General features: G+C 28.2%; 4 long non-coding RNA genes across 8 annotated transcripts; 2 read left to right on the top strand and 2 right to left on the bottom strand.

Moving 5' to 3' along the window:
- The first annotated feature begins 932 nt into the window (after nucleotides 1-932).
- Nucleotides 933-9,685, top strand: LOC147807564 (uncharacterized). Of its 2 annotated transcripts, none has more exons than XR_015434521.1 (2): nucleotides 933-1,104; nucleotides 9,547-9,685. It is a non-coding gene; the product is annotated as an uncharacterized LOC147807564 (long non-coding RNA). The 2 variants fall into 2 exon arrangements; XR_015434522.1 differs by lacking the exon at nucleotides 933-1,104 and adding an exon at nucleotides 2,346-2,879 and having other exon boundaries at nucleotides 9,547-9,677.
- On the bottom strand, nucleotides 7,432-13,490 carry LOC147807563 (uncharacterized). Its single transcript, XR_015434528.1, has 3 exons — nucleotides 13,310-13,490; nucleotides 8,746-10,759; nucleotides 7,432-7,658 (listed from the first exon to the last, which is right to left on the bottom strand). It is a non-coding gene; the product is annotated as an uncharacterized LOC147807563 (long non-coding RNA).
- A 153-nt stretch (nucleotides 13,491-13,643) lies between these two features.
- LOC147807562 (uncharacterized) lies at nucleotides 13,644-17,245 on the top strand. Of its 3 annotated transcripts, XR_015434524.1 has the most exons (5): nucleotides 13,644-13,803; nucleotides 14,546-14,784; nucleotides 14,926-14,938; nucleotides 16,939-16,962; nucleotides 17,127-17,245. It is a non-coding gene; the product is annotated as an uncharacterized LOC147807562 (long non-coding RNA). The 3 variants fall into 3 exon arrangements; XR_015434525.1 differs by lacking the exon at nucleotides 16,939-16,962; XR_015434523.1 differs by lacking the exons at nucleotides 14,926-14,938; nucleotides 16,939-16,962.
- A 212-nt stretch (nucleotides 17,246-17,457) lies between these two features.
- Nucleotides 17,458-22,681, bottom strand: LOC147807561 (uncharacterized). 2 transcript variants are annotated; one of them, XR_015434526.1, is made up of 2 exons: nucleotides 22,554-22,681; nucleotides 17,458-17,747 (listed from the first exon to the last, which is right to left on the bottom strand). It is a non-coding gene; the product is annotated as an uncharacterized LOC147807561 (long non-coding RNA). The 2 variants fall into 2 exon arrangements; XR_015434527.1 differs by lacking the exon at nucleotides 22,554-22,681 and adding an exon at nucleotides 19,057-19,106.
- Between the last annotated feature and the right edge of the window lie 563 nt (nucleotides 22,682-23,244).

Genomic DNA, 23,244 nt, shown 5'->3' with positions numbered 1-23,244 from the left:
GTGGAAGGTACGTGATCAGGTGGAAGTGGTATTAACTGTTGCTGGAGAGTTTGAAGAATCATTCTTTCACTTACTTCTGTGTGTGATAGGAAAGGCTGCGGATCTAAGCGACTTTGATAGAGAGCAGATTGTAAGGGCTCGAAGGCTCGGAACAAGTATTTCCGAAACTGCATGACTCGTGGGTTGTTCGCGATCTACAGTTGTTAGTGCTTATGCAAAGTGGATGAATGACGGTGAAGCCAGCAGTAGACGACATGGTGTTGGACTTTCACACGCTATCAAAGAAAGAGGTCGTCGGGGATTGTTTCGCTTGGTGAAGCAAAACCGGAGCCAGACAGTGGCTCAGCTGACAGCCCAATACAATGCAGGGTCAAGTAGAGTAGTATCAGAGCACACTGTTCAGCGGGCACTGTTGGATATGGGGCTACGCAGCAAACGTCCCACTCGTGTGCCTTTGCTAACCAAGCGTCATCGCCAACTACGCCTGCGCTGGGCCCGGGAACATCGCGACTGGTCCATGAATCAGTGGCAGAGAGTTGCCTGGTCAGATGAATCACGGTTTATCATTCATCCCACCGTGGCAGTGTCAGGATACGCTGTCTTCCAGGCGAACAGTTGCTCCCTCAATGTACTGTAGGTCATACACAGGCAGTGGTGACGGTATCATGCTTTGGGGGACGTTCTCTTGGGCGTCACTGGGGCCCGTGGTTGTGGCAGAGCAGACCATGAATGCTACAGGGTATCTGAACATCATTGCGGACCAGTTGCACCCTTACATGGCCTCTGTTTTTCCAGCTAGAAATGGAATTTTCCTACAGGTCAACGCTCCGTGTCACAAGGCTCAAATTGTGTTGGACTGGTTCCAGGAACATGAAGCTGAATTCCAGTTAATGTCCTGGCCACTTATCTCACCGGATCTCAATCCGATAGAACACATTTGGGATGTCATGAAACGGCAGCTCAGAGTTCAAAGACCACTGGGTCGCAATATCTCGGATTTGTGTGACCGTTGCTTAAACATCTGGTACAATCTGTCTCCGGCCATCTACCAAGGACTTGTGGCATCCATGCCAAGGCGGGTTGCAACTGTGTTACGGGCTAAAGGTGAGCCAACTCGTTATTAAGAGGTGGTCATAATGTTTTGGCTCTTGAGTGTATCATTACAACGTTAATTATTATACCGGTTGTTCATTCATTAGTTCGATAACGAATCCGTAAAAACTTGTTGCAACATTTCCCATATTTCAATAGCATTTCGGAGCATACTTCTACGAATTTGATATCTGGTCCTAAACTTTTTGTTACAATAAATTTCGGTTGTAATGTAAAATTTAATTTTAAATGAACAATTTTTTTTAAATTAGAATATTACACCCATAAGGAAATTCAAACATTGATAATATAATTTGAACTTTTATTCCTTAATATTTATATTTTTCGTAGGATGTTGATGTTGATAATTTACGTCGCACTAGAGCTGCACAATGGGCTATTGGCGACGGTCTGGGAAACATCCCGGAGGATGATCCGAAGACAAGCCATCACAATTTTGATCCTCTGCGGAGGGGATGGCACCCCCGCTTCGGTAGCCAGACGACCTGCGCGCGAAGTCGAGCACTTTACGGTAGCACAGTTTAACGAGGACCAATACCGCCCACCCTCGGTCCCTACGCAGACTGATCCAAGTGGGTCACCCACCCGCACACTGACCGCAGCCAGTGATGCTTGACTTCGGTGATCTGATGAGAACCGTGTCTTAACGATCAGTCCACTGCGGGACTCGTAGGATGTGAAAATATTCTAAGTCTAATATTCTAACTAATATTTACAAATAAATTCATTCTAATGAAACTCTACATAAAAGGCATTGTATGCTATTTTGTAATATTATTAAAATTTTTACCGTCCCGCAGTGGACGTTAAGACACGGTTCCCAGCAGATCACCGAAGTCAAGCATCACTGGCTACGGTCAGTGTGCGGGTGGGTGACCACTTGGATCAGTCTGCGTAGGGACCGAGGGTGTGCGGTATTGGTCCTCGCTAAACTGTGCTACCGTAAAGTGCTAGACTTCGCGCGCAGGTCGTCGGGCTACCGAAGCGGGGTGCCATCCCTTCCGCAGAGGATCAAAATTGTGATGGCATGTCTTCGGATCATCCTCCGGGATGTTTCCCGACCGTCGCCAATAGCCCATTGTGCAGCTCTAGTGCGACGTAAATTAACAACAACCAAGTAAAAAACTTTATTTGAATTAAAATAAATAATTTAATTCTTTGTTAAAACATTTAGCAGTTTTTTTTTATAATTCTATTTTAAAACAGAATAGGTAAATCCTACAAAGGTAATTGGACCTTTTTACTCTCATTTAAAATAGTATTGTTACTTGTGACTAATGACATAGATAATGAAATGTTTAAATAATTATTATTAATGGCTTGGTTAGGAATAAAATTTATGGTATTTATTTATGCAGCAAGACTAAACTACAAAAATTTAAAGAAATGAAGACAAAATCAGACGAAATTGGAAAAACCCATTCCTTGAAAAAACCTGAATCGGTTCTTTCAGGGATTCGATATTTTTTTTATTTTTTTTTTAAAGTAATAAATGCATTTATCCAATACTGCATTATTTATAAGTATATTGTGTTATGCCTAAAAGTTTCATAAGAATTTCCATGTTCTTTAATATTAAAACTTTCATTATGTCAAGAGAAAAATAAAACAAGATATCTTTAATTTATAAGTAATTGAACTATATACCTACCCTGGAAAAAGGACATTATATAATTCTGAAGAACAGCATTTTTATGTATAGAACTGAGGAGCAAAGAGCCAGCATAACTCACTCCTATACATATGCTTCCAATACATTTATATTTGTAAGTAGACTTGTTAACATAATGTATAGGAAAAAGGGAAATTTCTTACTTTTTATTAAAATATTAATGGTAGAAAACGTTTTTATGAAATACTTTTTAAATAGTCTAATAAAACAACTTTAATTAATTGCCTAAAATATTTTACCACTGAAAAAATTAAGTTAAAAATTCCCAACCCTGGTTTTTTGCTCCATAATTAGCTGAATTTCATGGCCCTGATAAATTTTTTTAATAAATATTTTAGAACTTTCGTTCAATCATTATGGAAAGAGATACACACACACACACACACACACATATATATTATTTATAAAATAATTTGTGGTACATTGTTAGTATCAGGGTTGGGTTTTTGACGTCAAAAAGTGGTTTTTGACATGACAAGGGTATAATACTGGTTTAAACCGTCAAAAATGTCAAAAACTAAAGTTTGCCAAAAAAATATATAAACTTCAAAACTACCAACAGTTGCCATGCATTATATTGAAATTTAATTATACTACAGGTAATCAGCAGGTTTTAAAATATTTTTTAATTAAAATTAAGGTAAAATAACAGATTTAAAATCTCAGAAATTTATATTCAAATGCATGTGCAGAAAAATTTTGCACAAAATTTTTTTAAATATTTATATTTTGAAAAAAAAAATTTTTTTTGATACTTAAGAAAATTAAAAGTTTATTACTATGCATTTTTGACATACATATAAGGAACATATAACTAATATTTATAAAGAACTTACAAGTTATGTTGTATAAATACAAACTTGATACAAGTGTATGAAAAAATTTTTAATGTTATACTGAATATCTTTATTATCCAGTATGTTAATTTGAATTTAAAAGTAGTTATATTTGTGAATAATGATAAATATAATTCATATTGTTTATTATATTTATTTATAATTATTACACTTATCATTTTAAAACAATTTTTACCTCTTAATTTTTTTCCCCTACTTGTATTAAGAATACAAATAATGCATATCTTGAAAGCAAGAAGTAATTATTCAACAGCTGAATATTTAGATATTCAACAAAATTATGTATATAGTATTCAGCAAAATGAAATTCACAAGTATTTGGATAAACTAAATTTTCAGCATAGTAAATGAATAGGCTGAATATACTGTAAATCGACACTAACTACTCTGTGTATTTAACAGAAAGCACTTAAATTTGTATTGTCTTATGTTAAAAAGATTATTAAGAAGATTTAAAAGAAGATTAAAAAGATTTTTCTTTAAAAGATGTCTAACGTGCAAAACTGCTAATGTTTATCTTTAAAAATGTCTAATTTTTAGTATAATCTATACTAGGGGTGCTCAACCTGCGGCCCGCCAACGCTCGATGTGCGGCCCGCGGCCGCAATCTGAACAAAATGAAAAAAATTAATTAAATATTTGTTTTTCAAAAATAATAAGAAAAATTCGGTAATTTAAATTTACAGTTTTAAGTTTTTGACGCATCCAATCTCAATCAATGTAGTTTTTCGATGGTTAACGTTACGGATTTCAGCATAGTTTTAAAAATCCCAATATTTTTAATACATCATTATTACGATTTACGAATTTTAATTACCACTTTTGACGCTTTTCGTATGTGCCGATTCCAATGACTTTTCGGTAGTTATTGCTACCCATTTTCAAGTAGTTTCTGAAATAGCGATTTTTGTAAGTTATGAAATGCTTTATTTGTGCAAACTTCATGGAAAATCTAAATGACTTTAGATCCCCTTTCTTCAACAGTTATTGCTGCACATTTCCGCCCGGTTTTTAAAACTTCAATATTTTAGCATGATATTATTACGAATCGCGAGTAAAGAATCGCTCATTTAGATAACCATTTTTTGACATGGCTTATTTGTAACGATTTTATCGCGAATCAAATTATTTTACAATCGTTATTTTAGAAATTATTGCTACACATTTCTACAAGGTTTTGAAAGTACCGATATTTTTTATACGCTATTGCGACATTTTAATTTCAAATCTCGCATTTAAATTACATAAAATTTTGATGGACTTTATTTACTCCAATTTCATCTAAAATATTAAAGTATTTTGGTTATTGTTTTAGTAGTTATTACGTTTACCCCGTGATTTAAAAAGATTATGATATTTTTAATACTTTGACAGCAAGCGAGTTTTGAATTGCGCATTAAAATAATTATTTTTTACGTGCTCTGTTTGTGCCGATTTTATCATTTGCGTTGTACCGATTCTAACACTAATTTTTTAAGAGGTTTTTCGAAAGTGTTTTTTCTTCTTTCCCGTTATTGCTGCATTTTTATTTGTGATTTAGAATATACCTGATATTTTCACACAATATTACAACTCGTGAAATTCGATTCAGCTTTAATTTTTTTTCGTAACTTGAAAAGTAATTACGTATCTTAGCCAAATCAACACCTTCCCAGGAAAAAAAAAACGAGACGTGTTTAAACGCGGTCCGTTTTGCAAAAAAAATAAATAAATAAATAATTCAAAAAACGGCATAATTCTTAAGTCCCATGAACACGTGCAAGTTTAACAACACACATCGAACCTATTCTTTTTGTTGTCACATGTAATTTAAAAGTCATACATCGTAATTTGTATTTACGCTATCTGAAAATTGCGCATCGCATTTCGTATTAACATTAACGAGATTTAAAAATAATTCATCGCGTTTCGTATTTACGGGATTTAAAATCACATATTCGTATTCTGGTGTTTAAAATATCATCCGTTGCTACTTCTCTCGCACGCGTTTTAAAAACCATATATCGCGATTCATATTCATGCATTTTAAAAATCAAGTGTTGTGAGTAGTCCTTTCGCAATTTAAAAGCCACACGATTCATATTCACGCGATTTGAAAAACAAGCATCGAATTTATTATTTACGCAATTTAAAAATCACACATGGCAATTCGTATTCAAGCAATTAAAAAATAACACATAGCAATTCGTATTCAAGCAATTAAAAAATAACACATCGCTATTTGTATTTCCGCGATTTAAAAACCCAGAAAGGAAGAACACCATCTAGGACAAATTCCAAAACTGATTATGTTATTTGCTCTAAGTTTAATACTACCCACAACAACAGCTTTTGTCGAAAGACTGTTTTCCAGAATGAATTTGGCCTGTTCAAAATTACAGAGTAGTCTTTAAATACAATCATTACATTTTCATTTAATGGCTCAAAAAATATCACATGATCAAGTATATAAAATTATCACAATATTCAAAAACTTTGCAAATTACAGTGTAACCATTAAGACATTTTTTAAACCATTTTCTATCTTCTTGGAGCATTTTATATCATTTATGATTATATGCTGGGAAATGATTTGTATATCATTAAATTTTAACTGTATAAAAAATTTAATCAAGATAAGTTTCGAAAAGTAATGTAAATTTTATTGATTGTTAATTGATTGTGTATTAATTGTAAATAATAAGTGTCATGTTAAAAATATATTCGTCATAAAAAGTTGTAAACAAGTATCTTAATAGTTTTTTATTATTAAGGAAAATAGTTCCTTAAAATTTAATGTGCTTTTTTCTTCCCTCTCTTAGCCTCTTATTATTAATTTAAAATAAAAATGTCTGAAAGATAAAGTACATTCTTTAATAAATGCTAAGTCTTATTTTCCACTTAAGGGGTTTAGTTTTAGTTTTAATCATTTTTAACCCTATAAACTTTCTTTAAATCAAAGTATTTAACTTGAATTTATATTAATGACTAGAATATTTATTTATTTGAAATTTAATTCTATGAAGAAAAAAAATTAACGTTAAAATTTATGTTTAAATGGACTTTTGTGTTTTGTAATGTGATAAAAAAAATTTCAATTTTTCCATAGTTTTTTAATTATTTCAATTTATCTAAATTTTTTCCGATAAATTGATTCTGATTTTCGAATTCTGTTTTCCTTCTTAAGTAATCAGTTTTGCATTTTCTAATTTTAAACGTTTTAAAGTATTGTATTTTCTGCAAAGAGATTACAAGGTTAACCGACAAAAAGAATTTAGTGTTATATAAACAATGATGTTTATATAACAATCACCACCAACAATTGCTTTCAATATGTCGGTCTAAACACTTTGGCATGCGGCCCTTCATTGGTCAATCTGCTGTGCATGTGGCCCTTCACTGAAAAAGGTTGTGCACCCCTAATCTATACTATACACTAAATTTGGTTATAAATAAATTTCTTAATAATATCACTGCAGATTTTCAATAACGCATGAAAATGAATACATAATATTACAAAAGATATGAGCTTTCAAAAGTACAAGATTTTGGTTACTATTCAAAATATAAGTGTTTCTTCAAAATTTTAAATTTATTTTTTCTAGAACATATTTAGAAACACTATCCTTTATAAAAAATATATAAATTTTATGTATTAATTAAATTTCACATATGAATATAGGTTTTTGACATTTTTGACAGTGAGGTTTTTGACGTGACGGTTTAAACCATGGTTTAAACTGTCAAAAACTGTCACATGTCAAAAACCTGCCAACCCTGGTTAGTATGCATTTGCATTTCATATTAAAATATTGATACTGATAATATTGATATTGAGCTAATTGATAATGTTCATGAAAAATCATAGTAATTGTTAAATTTTCTACACTTTAATTACAGCCTAGCATAAATTTTTATAAATAGTGAAGCAAACAGATTCTTCTAATTAGAAGAAAACGATCACAGTACAGCTTACAAAAAAGTCACTTAAGTTCTAAAATTCCACTCATGAAAAGATTCCTGAAAATTGTAATAATCTGTAAAAAAAAAAAAAAATTAAAAGCATTATATTTATAAAGATAACCCTGAATCAATTTTCTTAACTCAATCAAATTAATATAGAGTCAATATAAAATATACTACTATATAATATATAAATTCTGTAAATAACCCATGCATTATTAAATATATCTTTAAAACTAATTTAAATGTATACTAAATCAATATTTCCACTTCCTTCATAATGTTGATTTGGAGTACCCAGAATTTTTGAAGAATCAAAACTGGAATTTCAACAAGCACTGACCTGGCAATTCTGATAATTCTCAGGTCAGAGTAGTTAAAAATTCAGTGGATGAAAGAGCCTTTTTTTCTACATTTAAGGATGCATCACATTAACTGATGATCATAACAACCTGGAACAAAACTATTAGCATTGCAACTGCATATACAAAACATGAAACACAACTTGTGCTTTTTCAATTATTAAAATTAATGAGCTCTTAATATTAATTTAAAAGTATTATTTATAGTAGTAATGTAATCATAGCATCATTCAACAAGTAATGAAGTATGTAAACAGAAAACTTTAACACATGTAATCTAAATTTTAAAAAGTAGCAATATAATAAAATGTAAAACAATTTTTTATACCATTTGAAGATATTTATACAAAGAAAATTGGTAACTTATTAATGGTAACTTTAAATTTAGGGTGTAATATACTAATTTAACCTTCAAAAGAGGAAAAAAAAAACTGATTTCTTCCCAACCGTGTATTATTAAAGTATAACTTATTAGTCATTCATATTTCCTTTCAAATAATATTCAATATACACAAGTAACTAATTCAAATATGCATATTTTCATACTATTATAAGTAACTATATCCAATATAATAATTAGAAGCACAAAAAATTGCTTTACCCCACATAGATATAATGCAATGAAAAAGATACCTAATTAATTATAATGTAAGAGATTAAAATATCTACAAATATAAAATATGTCGGAGGTGCATACCAATTTTAGATTTATGCAGAGAGGCAGCAACAATAAATGACTAGCAAGTGAAATTGTCACACTAACAATTATTTAGGCAAGAAATGTGACACTTATACTTACTCAGCATCAACACAAGTCTTTGACAGCATGTATTCCAGTAGGTATTTCTATTCCGACAAATTATGGTCATAACAAGCAATTTCATCACTCCCATTTAAGACAAAGACATGCTGAAGGAGCTTTTAAAGGATACACCTGATTAGTTGATGAAAAGAAAGTCTCAACTTGCAACAAATCTAGATATGCAAAACACGAAGACGCACAAATTACAATTTGTGATACAATTGCTACTTACTTGTGCTTCTTCTCAACTATTCAAATTCTATACTAGTCTCTCCATATTATTCTGAACTATAATATTAGATTTAAAAATGTCATTTACAGAAATGTTTAATAAGTAGAATCTTACAAATAATAAAAAACGTAAACACAAAATCTAAAACTTTAATGTATGTAAAATTTAATAAAGGCAATAAGACATAGTAAAAGTACATTGAAATTCTTCATATTTCTTGCAATTAATTGTTTTACTCACTACAACAAAAAATAATTTGGACTTTTAACCACAAAAAATGTGTAAAAAATAATGATGCGACAATAATGAAACAAAATTTGATGAGATACCATATTAATAATTATGTAAGATATTAAAATACATATAAATTATATATACATATATTTTTAATAGAATTTTCTTTATATAAAACTATAAATATTAATAATAGATAAGGTTAATATAAAATATAGTACAACGTAATATATTAACTCCGTAAACAAACCAAGATTAAATATATCTTTAAAACAAATTAAAATTTATACTTATTCAATATCATAACTTCCTTCTTAATGTTGATTTGACAGAAAACTGGACACGACGGATCAAAACTGGAATTTCAACAAGCACTGACCTGGAAATCGTAATAATTCTCAGGCCAGCATGGTTGAAAATTCAGTCGATGAAGGAGCCTTCTCTCTACATTTAAGGATGCATCACAATAACTGATGATCATAACAACCTGGAAGAAAACTAAAAGCATTGCAACTGGATAAACAAAACATGAAGCACAAATTGTGATACAACAGAACTTGTTCTTTTCGATTATTGATTCATGAACCCTTAATATTATTCAAAATTTTAATATTAATTTAAAAATATCATTTATAGTAGTAATGTTATTCTTGCATCATCAAACAAATAATGAAGTATGTAAGCATAAAAACTTTAGCACATGTAATCCAAATGTCAAAAACTAGCAATATAATAAAATCTACATTTTAAATTACCAAGTCCATGATTAATTCCAAGAATTTTTCAAAACTTTACAAAACACAACACTCTGACAAAAACACAACAGCAAATTTAAAAAAGCATTATAATAACATTAATTGAAATGATTGGTATAGCCAAAACTGTTGTAATCTGCATCCTCAGTTGATTTTTAATTTAAAAAACAGAATAAATAAAGAGTTGAAGCAATAAAATAGCTGAAAAATACAAAAGCAATTAATTTCTTTTTTGCAAAATTATATTCTAAAAATACTTTTCTTGCTCATTGATAAGGAAAGAAATACTTGATTTTTCAGTTCTAATTTTAGAATAAAAAAAATAAAAAAATTGCCAATGACTGGCTTGCTTCAACTTGCTAAATCAAGGAAAGTTGATAACTTCTTATTGGTAACTTTAAGTTTAGGGTGTAACATACTATTAATTTAACCTTTTATTCAAAAGAGAAAAAAAAGGGCTTCTTTTCAACTTTGTATTGTTAAAGTATAACTTAAGAAATAAATAAATAATGGTTTCAAGAGAAATAAATAATGGTTTCTACATCTAAACTGCTAGTAATAAACTGTGCTACTGGATAACTATGCCCAAACTATGTAACTGTAGTTTATTTGAAAACATGATAAATATTTGTGTTATGAATTATGCTAATACTACTAAATCAGCAAGTAAAATTTAAATAGAATCAAATATTAAAAAACAAACCTCATATTTCTTTTAGACTGCCTCTTATACCACACAACTTGCAAACTTAATTCTGGTTTTTCCGATCAGACAGTAACAGACTGATGGCTGAAATAAGAAATTTTTAAAAAAATAACATAAACAACTAACTTTCTGATACAAGAACTATGTTAACCTTAAAGGGGAAAATACAAATCTTTAAAAAATAACCACAGCATCAAACCAATATTAACAAAAATATGGTTTAATAATAAAAGTTTATAAACTTTTCATTGCTTTTTTTTTCTGCTTTCTTCTTTAGCCCATATGTCATTTAGGGAGAAAAAAGAGACCTTACATTACTTTGAAAGTTTTATAAGTAAAAATCAACCATGTTGAATACTTATGCATGATAATTCATTTATTAAGAGGTAAGATTTAAATACTTTTAAAATCTTTCACCATTTTTAGAGATTGAATGCTAAAATAATAAATTTCTAAAATTGATAAAGCAAATAGAATAAATAATTTTTAAAATAATTAATATAAAAAATATATTAATAAATTTATTGTTTAATAATAATAGAGGAAGATAATAACCAGCAAAACATTGACTTTTTCTTAACCTACATTTGATTAAAGACAAATACTGATAAACATTAAAAGATATTTATTTTGACTTTTATTATTTTATTAAAATTTTAATTTGCAAACAGAATACTACAACAATATAGTTGAAGAAAAAAAACTAAAACACTTAAAATGCCACAGTTAATATACAATTAGTTGAATAATCAAAATAAAAAACATTATACTAGTAGCAATAGTACGAACTACTGATACTAACTGAAATACTCGTATTGGCTCCTCTTAATCTGTCTGTCATTTAAGCTAAAAAAAGAATAAAATTAGATGAATCTCTGTGCAATAGACAAATTTTTATTACAGTAATCTCTCTACTTAGTTTTGTATAAAGTTACTTTGTATATACCAAATATATTTAAAGTGAAAGAGTATTTATAATTCAGGGGCAATGTTCTTAGCGATCTTCCCTCTGTCCCTCAGGGGCAGAACCACAACCGTTGTGAGAATTAGTACTTAAATTAACTCATAACATTCTATTGCCTCTAAACATTTTTCTCCATTGTGTAAAGTAGTACAAAGAAGAATATCAGGGAAAAAACACTTTCTACTGAATATTTTTCCTTACAGCATCAAAGTGCTAAGTCTGATGCAGTTCTTTGACTACTCTCTCTTGTTTGAATGGGCTGAGTTGTGGTGATCAGGCTTAAATGTCAAGACAAGAGTACAATGTTTTCATGAATCTAGTTAACATATATATAAGTAAACATAAAGTCGTGTATACATACACTTTCTTTTTAGCAACTTAGTCATGCATTCTTCACAGACTGAATATTGCCCTGTCAGTTTTAATGAATGCCATCTTTGCTAATACATTCATCTGCGACAACATCAATATCTCAATAAGGTTAAACATTTAAGAAAACAGTTAAATATGTCACCATGGAATCCCTTAGTAAAAAGAGTAAAGGGGACAGAAGTACAGAAGAAATAAGCAAGGTTTGGTTTACATAGTAGTTTTTGACTTAAACATTAACTGTAAAAAATCTTGGAATTTTGAGAAAATAAAAATTATAGATAGAAAAAAATATAAATAGTTTGTAGTAAATGAAAAATTTAATTTCAAATTAAAATCTAAATAAGTTAATTTAAATTGTTATTAATTTGTTAATATGAGTTATATTCTAAAGAAATATAATAATTTTATATGCATTTGAAATAAAAATTAAATTATGTGTACAAATTGTTTTGCACATAAATTTGATACATATAGAATAAAATTTCTTGATTATAGTATGCATGCTCATAATTTATGTAATAGTTTAGACAATCTAAAAGAATAATAAGAGCAGTAATTGTGAACGAAAATGATAAATATTATCTAAAATTCAAAATAAGAATTTTTCTGTTTCTTTACAGATTCATATTTAGAATTTCTTTTTAACATAAGTTTATAATAAAATTGAAACAAAACTATTTTGAATATGATTTAAGAACTCTCCCCTGTTATGAAGAAAATTCAATACAAAAGCTTCCTATCAAAATAAAATTTAATTAATATATTTTCTAGAAAAAAAATCTCTTTGTATTATGTCTCTGAAATAAACGTAAATCAACTCATCATTTAAATTTAAGAAATTTCATTACTAAACTGCGTTGCTAATTTTAGACAATCTAACTAAAGATTTCTGGAAACATGGAAAAACTTTGATAAATGAAAATTTTTTCTTTTGGTTTATGATTTTCAAAAATACATAAATTTTATACATAAAGGAAAACAAACTATGTAATTTAAATTCTAAATCTTTGCATTTTCAGGAAATTTAGTATGATCTCTTAATATTAACAAAATCTCATGATTTTTTAAAATATAATACTTTTAAAACATACACTTATATTATAAATCTTTAATAAATAAGAATTACCTGTAAATAAAATTTTCATGATGACAAAATATAAAATCCAGCTCAATCAAATCTAGAAAATGGCTTTGAAAACCAAGGCATTTTGAATTAATTGAGCAAATGGTGCAGCTCTTAGCATTCGAAAGAACATTGGAGATAATATAGTAAATTTACAATTAAAAATATGACTTACCTAGCGAATTCGTTTCATTGCTTAATCATTCCGAGTACGTCCAGCTCAAACATTTTCGCCATTTTCAATCACGTTCAAAAAGCGGGCATCCAAGCAGTTGGCGATAGATTTCGTTTGGCAATCACCCATTTCAGCTGATCGCCAAAGTTTAGGGTTATAAGAGGGCGGTCAGCCAAGACAGTGCGGCTGAAGCTAGACATATGATGGATGGTTAACTGTATATGACAGTGGCGTAGAGCAATACTCTCTATCCATGGCAACACTTTCCATGAAAGAAGAGGGAAGTTTGGAGTTTCATAGATAAGAGGAACCCGCTAGAGGAAGTGAAGGTCCTATCTTCTCGGTGGCAACGAAAAATGGGTTACTTTTTTCAATCAGTGTGGCGACTTTTTCTATCTGTTAAATCGCCACATCGCCAGTGTTCGTGTGCATGTTTGTTGTTAATTTCACGTGCCGAAATTTTACTGCATGGAGTAGAAATCTAATCTGTTGTGGTAAGTAAAAATTAATATGTTAGTTTTATACATTTATTTTTAACTAATTAAATTTTAAAACATTGCATGAATGTTAATATATTACGTTCTATAAAACGTAAACATCTTTCACGTGTTATTTTCCATTGAGAATGAATTTTATAATTCAACTTTACTAGAAATTTATTTTTATATGCATTAATTGATTGGGCCGTTATTGTTTAAAAAATTTGTTGGATAATTTTTGCAGAGGAAAATTTTTGATAACCTAAAAATGTTTTCATATTGGAATATTTATTCTGTTTAAAATATAAATGTTTTGATCATTAAGAATGTTTTAGTTAAATCAGCGGTAATATAGCAAAAATGAGCTTGCATAAATTTTTGGAAATTATATAGTCTGTTATTTATGTATAATAATAAATGAACTTATATAGAGAGAAATGCTTGTGTGTTGTACTGTTTGTCATTAAAATTAAGGTACGATGCTAAAATTTATATAATGTCTAGCTTATAATAAGGAATGTTGAAATATGAAGGTTGCATTTTTTAGGATAGCTGTATTAAAAAGATGTGGTGATTAAAGTTACAAGTATTTTAGATCTTCAAATTATCTTTATATATTTCAAAATTGATAGATGAGATTTATGTATTCAAAATAAATTAGTTAACTCTGTAAATTTTGTCTGTGTGAGAAATTTATCCCTTTTGACATTGTAATTCTTTAATGCATAGTATTTTTAATGATACTTTTTTTCTCTAGTGGTTCATGATTCATGTACAGGAAAGACTGGAAGCATCTCTATGTACCAAATACAGTTAGCTGATTGTGGAGAAGATAAACTTGGTGAAACAGTAGCTAGAGAACTGCCTATTTAGATAGTTTATTAAACTTTCTATATAGATGTTTTTAAAATGGTTATCTTTTTATTGTTTTTCCAAGCTCGGTATAACAACTAAAGCTTATTTGCAAACTTAACTAGATGTTAATTACTTTCTAGGGTAAGTCGCTCATTAGATTGTAATTCTAGATTTAAGATTGTTCTAAAAATACTTATTATTACATTAGCTGTATTTTTTACCTCTTACTGCAATTAATTTTGCATTGATGACAACAATAAAAGTTACGTGCCATTTTTGCAGACTCCCGAAACTGGTAAGTTCCCTTTTTCGAGAAAAAAACATTGCAGTTTTATCAAAATATTTTTAGTTTAATTTTGATCTTTAAAGATATGAAAGTTTTCTGTAATGCATATAAAATCAGCTTATCTTCTAGTAATTTTATATTTATATTGTCAATTATTTATAATTTCACATTTATGTGGATATATTTGTAAGCATTTGGAGTTTTCATTATTCTCCTTTTGTTAGTTGTGTACATATAATCATATCATGAAATGTAATCCAAAGTTCTGATTTTTCGTAATTATACGAAATTTAATCGGCAGTTTGGGAGTAAGGTTAAGGTTATTGTTTCTAATTTATAAAGATGTAAGTATTGTTTTTGAAATTGCACATGATTAAATGATCAAGTCATTGATGATAATTTAAGTTCTTTATTGTAGGGTAAAAGTACAGTTTGTTAAAAGTAAAATTAATTTTGTGTATGAAATGAAAAAAGCAGGTATAATGTATCAAACATATGCATGATCTTATTGTCTGCTGTTTAAGTTATGTATTAATTTCACAGCCTGTGTATAAACTCTTATATAGCCTTTTTGTGTTATGGGATGAAAGTTATAACAATTGTGTTTTATGAATGTTTTTAATTGTGTAAAAGCTAGTTATTGGGACATCTATCAGAACAGATGTCAGTAAGCACATTTGCATAAGTATTAGTAATTCATAATGAAGCAAACCTCATTGTCAAAAATCGGGCCAAAACTTTTTTTCTTCTAAAATGTTCCATTTATTCAGAATTTTCTTTTTAAATATATTATATTAATAGAATCTTTTAAATATATTTGATTAATTAAATGCCTATCAATATTCAAAATTATGAGTAAACGTAACACATAAAATTTCAAGTATGACATCAATTTTAACTGGAAAATATTGCAATTTTTCTATTTTGATAACTAGAAAAATCTTTAAAATTCCCTTTTGTGTCAATTATTTAGTACATTCTGCAACAGTTATGAAATTTATATTATTTCGTGGGATTTTTTTCCTATCCATGTTGTCAGCTATGATTTCGCAATTTTTCAGAGGAGAGTTTCGTCAATTTCAAATATAGTTATTAAGGTTTATACTTGCTTATGTCTGTGAAACTTTTTTTTCATATGCTGGTAATTTATTTAAAGTAGAAAATCTATGCAATGAAATTCTACAAACCACATTAACTTTTACTGGTGTAAACAATAAAAATTGCAGTTAAGAATTTCTGCAATAACGCAAGAACAATGAACTATTTTCATAATTTGTCTAATTATTTAGGCAATTAAGTTCAGAACAATATTTAGGTAAATGTATTTCCTTAAATGTCTTTCTATTTTTAAGTCTATTCTACTTGATTAAGCAAACTAAAGTTGATAAATTTATTGTGTTATATTAGTTGTTATGCTCTCGAAAATTTAAATGTTTTTTTCTGTAAATGCTTAACCATATATTTATGTGTCTAAATATTTGAATCTAAAAATTATATTAAGCATTTATAGCTTGTCTTTCTCAAACTAATATTACTGCCATGCTTAGTAGGTAAGTTTAAAGATATGTCCAATGTTCTGTTTGAAACAAAATACTATAAAATGCTAAGACACATGTTTCAAGTTTTTTTAAATATATTGTTTTAATAAAGTTTGAAAAAATTACTATTAAACCTATAAGTAATATTTTAGGGTTGTGAACACCTAATTAAAATTATGAGTAGGCTTTAAATGAATGGCAAATATTATTCTGAATTTTTGTTTTATTTTCAATGGCACTTCATTTGTGAATTTTTTTTCTTTTGAAGACCCAAACGAAATTTAATATTTTTTTCTTTTCTTCTAAACTAGTTTCTTTAAGCATGTAAAATATAACATTAAAAGTTAATAAAATAGATTTTCATATAGAATTATTGAGTGAATTATATTAAACTTCCATTTTTAAATTAGATGTTTCTTGTAAATGACAGTTTCTTGTATTGGGTAGATTTACATAATCAGTTTTTTCTAGCCTGACAAGAGTTTACCATTCCTGGTATGTATTTGAATATAATTCCCATGTTTGAAGAAGCTACCACTAATTAATAATTTTTTAAAACCGTTCTATGAAGGAAAGAATCCTTTTGTGCAAAATTCTTATTTATATTTGTTTGTTGTTTGTATGCTTATTAATACATTTATTTGAGATTAATAATTTAGGTGAAGTGTATTTAAGTTGAAGTCTTATCGAAAGTGTGATGTCTGTCTGCTGAAATTTCAGAAAAATGGAAAACTGTGACAACTATTTTATTAAATAAAGTTTAAAATTGTTCATATGACCAGTAGTAATTTTGACTTCTTTCATTCATTATAGCTTCATGCTTAAAATTTTTTTTATTTAAGTATGAAATTAATTATTAAGTAAAAATTCATACCCAATGCAGCTACAAGAAGTTGATTACAGTATCTTTGTACAATAAATGAATAAAATTAGTAAAGATATTTTTATTTTTATAATGCTTAAAATATTCATTAAAAAAATATACTGGAATATGTTTTGAGTTATCAATTTGAAATATGAAAACAGTGTGTAAATATCAATTTGCGATATCTACCAACTTAAAATTCTACACTTTTAAATTCTATTAATTTTTATTGCAATTTTTCAGAAAAATTTTCTGTCCTATTTTCCTTATCAATATTAAGTACATTTTTTAAACGTTTGATCTTCAGGTAATGAAACAATTTGGGAAATTCCATACGAAATGCTATCAGATCCATTAAGATGGAACAATTCCTCAGCAATAACTCTACTTGGAACAATTTCTGAGCTATTAACACCTAGAACACAAAATACTTATAAAAAAAAGCATAATATAGTTAGAAAATAAAGGTTATACTTTTTATGGTACATTTCAAAAAAATTATTTTTCTCTTGTAAAATAATGGATGTGGAATTTTTTAAAGTAACCCAGAAATAGGATGACAAGGAAGAAAATAAGCTTTTCGAAATCTTATGAATCATCATTGAGGAAGCGTGTAGAAGAATCGCATCATAATTTATATTTGTACTTATTAAATTTAGGATATTAATAAAACCTAAGAAGATAAAATACTTAATCATGGATTACATTTTTCTATCATCCTTTGTATTTGAAGCATTTTGCAATCTGATCCTCTCTAAATCCGCTGTTTTTCCAAATTGTTTGACGGTCTACAAAAGTATTTTGGAATCCATATATGTCAAAAAATTTCACGCGACGTATAAAATTAATTAGTAAATAGAAATAAAATAGATATTTCGTTTCATGCTAACTTTATTTCAACAATGGTTAAAAAATATAATATTAAAAGCAGCGGGAACAATTTTTCAAAGAGACATTTATTTTTATTTATTTATTTTAGAAACTAGTTAATTTTAGATTAAACAATAAGTCATGCATTTTATAGAAAATTGTATTACCCTAAATTTCCGGTGCATGTATTTTACCTCTATCAGAATGAGAGTCGATAATGAGAATAATAAATTGAAAAAACCCTAAAATACTAATTAAGCGTCCCGAAAATTTATATGATTGGATGGGAAAGGGTAAGAAAAAAAAAATTTGGACTATTTAAGTCTTAATAGATAAATTATAATTGATATTAAATAGATAAATAATTTCACTGAGGCACCTATTTCTTTTATATTCCTTAATAATGTTTTATTTTTATACGAATACAAAAAGTTTCCAATCGTTGAGCCTAAGAAAATAATTGATATGAAAATTTATAACATCGTTTTTAAGTATGCAAAACTAAAAGGCATACACTCGCCGTTACTTACTTAATGATTTTTATAATCTTAATTTTTTCTTAATAAGAATGCTCTGAATTGATATATGTTTGTACAAATCATGTTAAAAATTTGAAATTTTTAGAGCCCAAAAAATAACAGAAATTTTGCCAGCATCGGCAATAGTTAATGCGAGTATAAGTAATAAGACATGTTGATGTAAGTATAAGTTAAGGCATTCAGGGCATGTTGAGAAGCCATAGCAAGTCTCAATTTTGATGTTTTGTTTTATAAAAAAAATAGACTACACAAAGTTTCTCACTAATTAGTTTCAGTAAAAGCTTAAGATTCTTAAGAAAAGCTTGACGTCATTACCAATCCAAGTGTTGTATACACAAAAATGCCACTTTTAAATACTCTATTTCCAGTAAGAGTAAATATAACAAATAATACTTTATTTTAACTTAATTCAGTTTTGATTGAAAAATAGCGTGAATTATCATGAAATACAATAGAAAAACTGGGTATTTACATAAATTTGTCTAGGCTTGTATTTAGCGAAATAATCTCTTTGCCCAGAACAATCAGAATGTAAAAAAGCTAAATACAGTTTTTTTTTCATTCGCAACTTATTTCCGTACAGTTTTGAGAAAGTAAGACATTTTATAACATACATTTATTATTTAACCTTGTAATTATTAGATATGGAATGTCTTTAAAAGCTAAAAGAATAAAATTACATAATCTGCCACTTAATATTGTTATGCATTTGACTCAATCCGGTCTTATAAGGTCGAAATGAAATTTTTTAAAGTTATTTGATAATGAAATAAAATAGTTTTAAGCACCACCATTTGCTGAAATGTAAGAAAATCTTGCGCCATATTTCACATTAATTCATAGTAAAAAAAAGGATATATCGTATAAAATGGAACTTATTAGTTAAAAATTCTAAGAACATTCATCATAGTCTATCACGTTTTATCAAGAAATTAATCCTTGAAAAATCAGAAATTAAATTTTGAATTCGATAATGCTGTAAGTTATTTCAAATTGTAAAAGAAAAAAAAATCAAAATTGAACTTTTGATTTTAACAAAGGTGTCTTTAAAAATTATGTCACTGTATTAATGGAAAATAAAGGTAATTAAAAGAAAATTTATCTTTCGTAAATAGCAAATAACTATAATTATAACCTAAATAAATACAACAATTAACAATAATGCTTAAATTTTGTTGCATTGTTAAATTTTTACTTTGCTAAATTACATATAAATTATATAACTTTTTAATTCATAAAAAGTATTATTTTATGGATTTAAAGAAAGAATTATTTTTTAAAAAATCAAAAGTTTTGGGTTATGGCACGTACTTTCTTAGGTTAAAGATATTAAAATAGAGAATAAATAAAATAATATCGACGAATAAAGTAATATCTAATCGGATACAATAAGTATTTCGGACATTCACCAAAAGCGACTATGTGATTGTTGACATTCACCGGTGAAAATCGACATTCTCTTGATTTCAGTCATTCACGTTAACAATTATGCTGTAAAATATTTGTCAGAAGGAAAAAGTAGTTATGTATATATATAGCATACTAAATAAATAAGAAGAAAATTAAGAAAAACAATAAGTTTTATTTATTGAGCTTAAGCTGCAAGTAAATAGAACTCATAAAATAAATTCAAAATGTAGAGAAAACAAGGGGAAAATTACAGAACAATGATGAAAAAAGAGAAGAAAAAAAATAAAATAACAAAAACCGGAGAGAAAAAAAAATTAATACAGTTAAAACATTTTCACCCTGCACGAACGAATCTAATTGCCAAAGTTGCATAGTTTTTGCGTGGTTCCCCCGAACTTTCAAATGTAGTTAAAAATTACCAATAATACTTAGATTTTGTTTTGTTTCACTAAAAAATTTTACTTGAATTATTATGTATTTTTTAAAAAAAAAATCCTTAAATGATATTTACAGTAACACTTACATGAATGTGATAATCGTGAAATGATTTAAATTAAAAACCACCTAAAATTTTTAAATTGTTCATAAAAAGTTATCTTTTAGGGTGTTAAAAAAGGACTTTGAAAAATTATATGCTTACTACGCCTATGCTTAAACGAAAAAAAAAAAAAATTATTTCAGTCACAGATAGCATGTATGAAGACCAGTTTGTATGCCATAGACTAAATGGGGGATGTAAAGTGATTATTGCTAGATTTATTAGTTAGTTTCGATTGCTAGATTTATTAGTTTGATTATTTGGATTGGTATAATTTATTAGTTTGATAAATTGGATTATTGCTATTTTTCTAATTAATTTTAAATCCATTTATATGCTCAACAGTGATTCCTTAGATTTTGATAAAATTCTGACTGAAACATTTATTTGCGTCACCAAACATGAAGTTTTTAATCAAATTGCGACTTCAAGTGCCACAAGCATTCTTAAAATATATGAACAGAGTGTTCCGTTTTCTCATTCTTATTATAAATTGTTTATATAAATGTATATTAATAATTTAATCTAAATATTATACTCAATTATAGGTCGCAAACTGATATGCGAGGAGTAACAAAAAGATAGTTGGAAACTATCGAATTCCTAGTTAAGAAGAAAAGATGAAAAAACGGCAAAACCAATTTGATTGCCTAATGATTCTTAGATATAGTTCTACCGATCTCCTTTCAATTTCTTTCTGTTCCACCCGAAAATCGTTATATTGTTTCGTTATTTACCCCAAAACTGGGATTTGCTGGTTTTCACAGATATTGTTGTTTTCTCGCTTGAATTTTATTGACTATAATTTATTTTCCTTCTTTAGACGAAGTTAAAAAGCTGAAGCGTCAAGACAACGAATTTCCGAAGAACCATTCTTTCTCAGAAGAGGCTAACATTAACTTTAGATAATAATTTTACACACACACAAGATAATTTTTAAAGCTATAGATTAAGAATAATGTGCTCCCTCCTTTTGCTTAAATTTAAATATCTAAATTCAAAAACCAATTCAAGTATATGCGACTAATCTGTTTTTTTTTATTTTTTATTATTTTCACAGAAATGCAATTGCATGTCAATAATGCTTCTCCTAAGAAGGTTTAAGGCATTTTCAGCGTGGGCAGAAAATCTCTGATTTCAAGCTTATTGTGCTCTTGAAATAATATTCAAGTATAGTAAAATCCCGCAGTGGACTGATCGTTAAGACACGGTTCCCAGCAGATCACCGAAGTCAAGCATCACTGACTGCGGTCAGTGTGCTGGTGGGTGACCACTTAGATCAGTCTGCGTAGGGACTGAGGGTGTGCGGTATGGGTCCTCGTTAAACTGTGCTACCGTAAAGTGCTCGACTTCGCGCGCAGATCGTTGGGCTACCAAAGCGGAGGTGCCATCCCCTCCGCAGAGGATCAAAATTGTGATGGCATGTCTTCGGATCATCCTCCGGGATGTTTCCCAGACCGTCGCCAAAAACCCATTGTGCAGCTCTAGTGCGACGTAAATTAACAATAATAATAACTTTCTATTTTCATTTCATTTTTGTAGGGATTTACTAATTCCAACACTAGATGGCAGCTCTGCATTAAAATACACTCCACTAAAGGCTCTGTCAGTAGTTTAGAATTGTAAAATTAAATTATCAAATTAATTATTAATAAGTAATTAACTAAGTTAATACATATTTCTAAATCGAGTTGAAAGTTTATTAACCTTGAAAAAAATATAATTTATTATCCATTTTTTATATTTTAGTATATTGTTATATTCTAAATCAGATCTAGTACAACTAAACACTCACCAAAAAAAAGATGGTAGTAAATTTTTTTTAAACGCCAATAATAAGATAAACCACAAAAATAAGGCAAACCTGAAAACCGGTTTTTCGTTGCCATCGGGAAGATAGAACCTTCACTTCCTCTTGCGGGTTCCTCCTATCTACGGCACTACTCAGTCAGACAAAGACATAAAGATCAATCACCATGCCAAACGAATGTCAGGGTGAACTTAGACTAATGTGGTATCTACTCTATTTCTTTTATTTGATTTTTGTAAATTGTTATGATAAATAATAACATTGTCTTTATGCTAGACAAATCTGAACACATTTTTTTCAAATTCTTTAAAGATTTATAATTTGTAAACTTTAAAATAAAAAATATATATTCTTAAAAGTTGATTCTTATATTGTTCTAAAATTCAAATACTTGAAATAAATAAAATTTAAAAAAAAAAAAAAAGCAATGTAAGTGCTTATATAAACTAAGACTACCTTATACTACCTTATATAGTAACTTATATAAACATATAAAAAATATAAAAATACTAAAAAAAATAAAATAATTAAAATAAAATAAAGAACAGTTTTATGAGCAATCTAAGCTGCGCAAAACATTTAATTTCATGAAGAACAATAAATAGGAAAATGTTAATAATTGTTGATATAGAGTCTCATAATTGTCTGCTAGCGTTCAATTAGTTTGTTATTAAAACTTTTTCATGGTTTTCATTTGTGTTTAATGTAAATTCAAATTATTTTCATTCAAAAAGTCTTTCAAATT

This window comes from Parasteatoda tepidariorum, chromosome 6 (genome assembly GCF_982258835.1).
Source record: "Parasteatoda tepidariorum strain Cologne lab strain chromosome 6, Ptep-v5.0, whole genome shotgun sequence".
In the NCBI taxonomy this organism is placed as follows: domain Eukaryota; kingdom Metazoa; phylum Arthropoda; class Arachnida; order Araneae; family Theridiidae; genus Parasteatoda; species Parasteatoda tepidariorum.
This window is presented reverse-complemented; position numbering and strand designations above follow the sequence as displayed.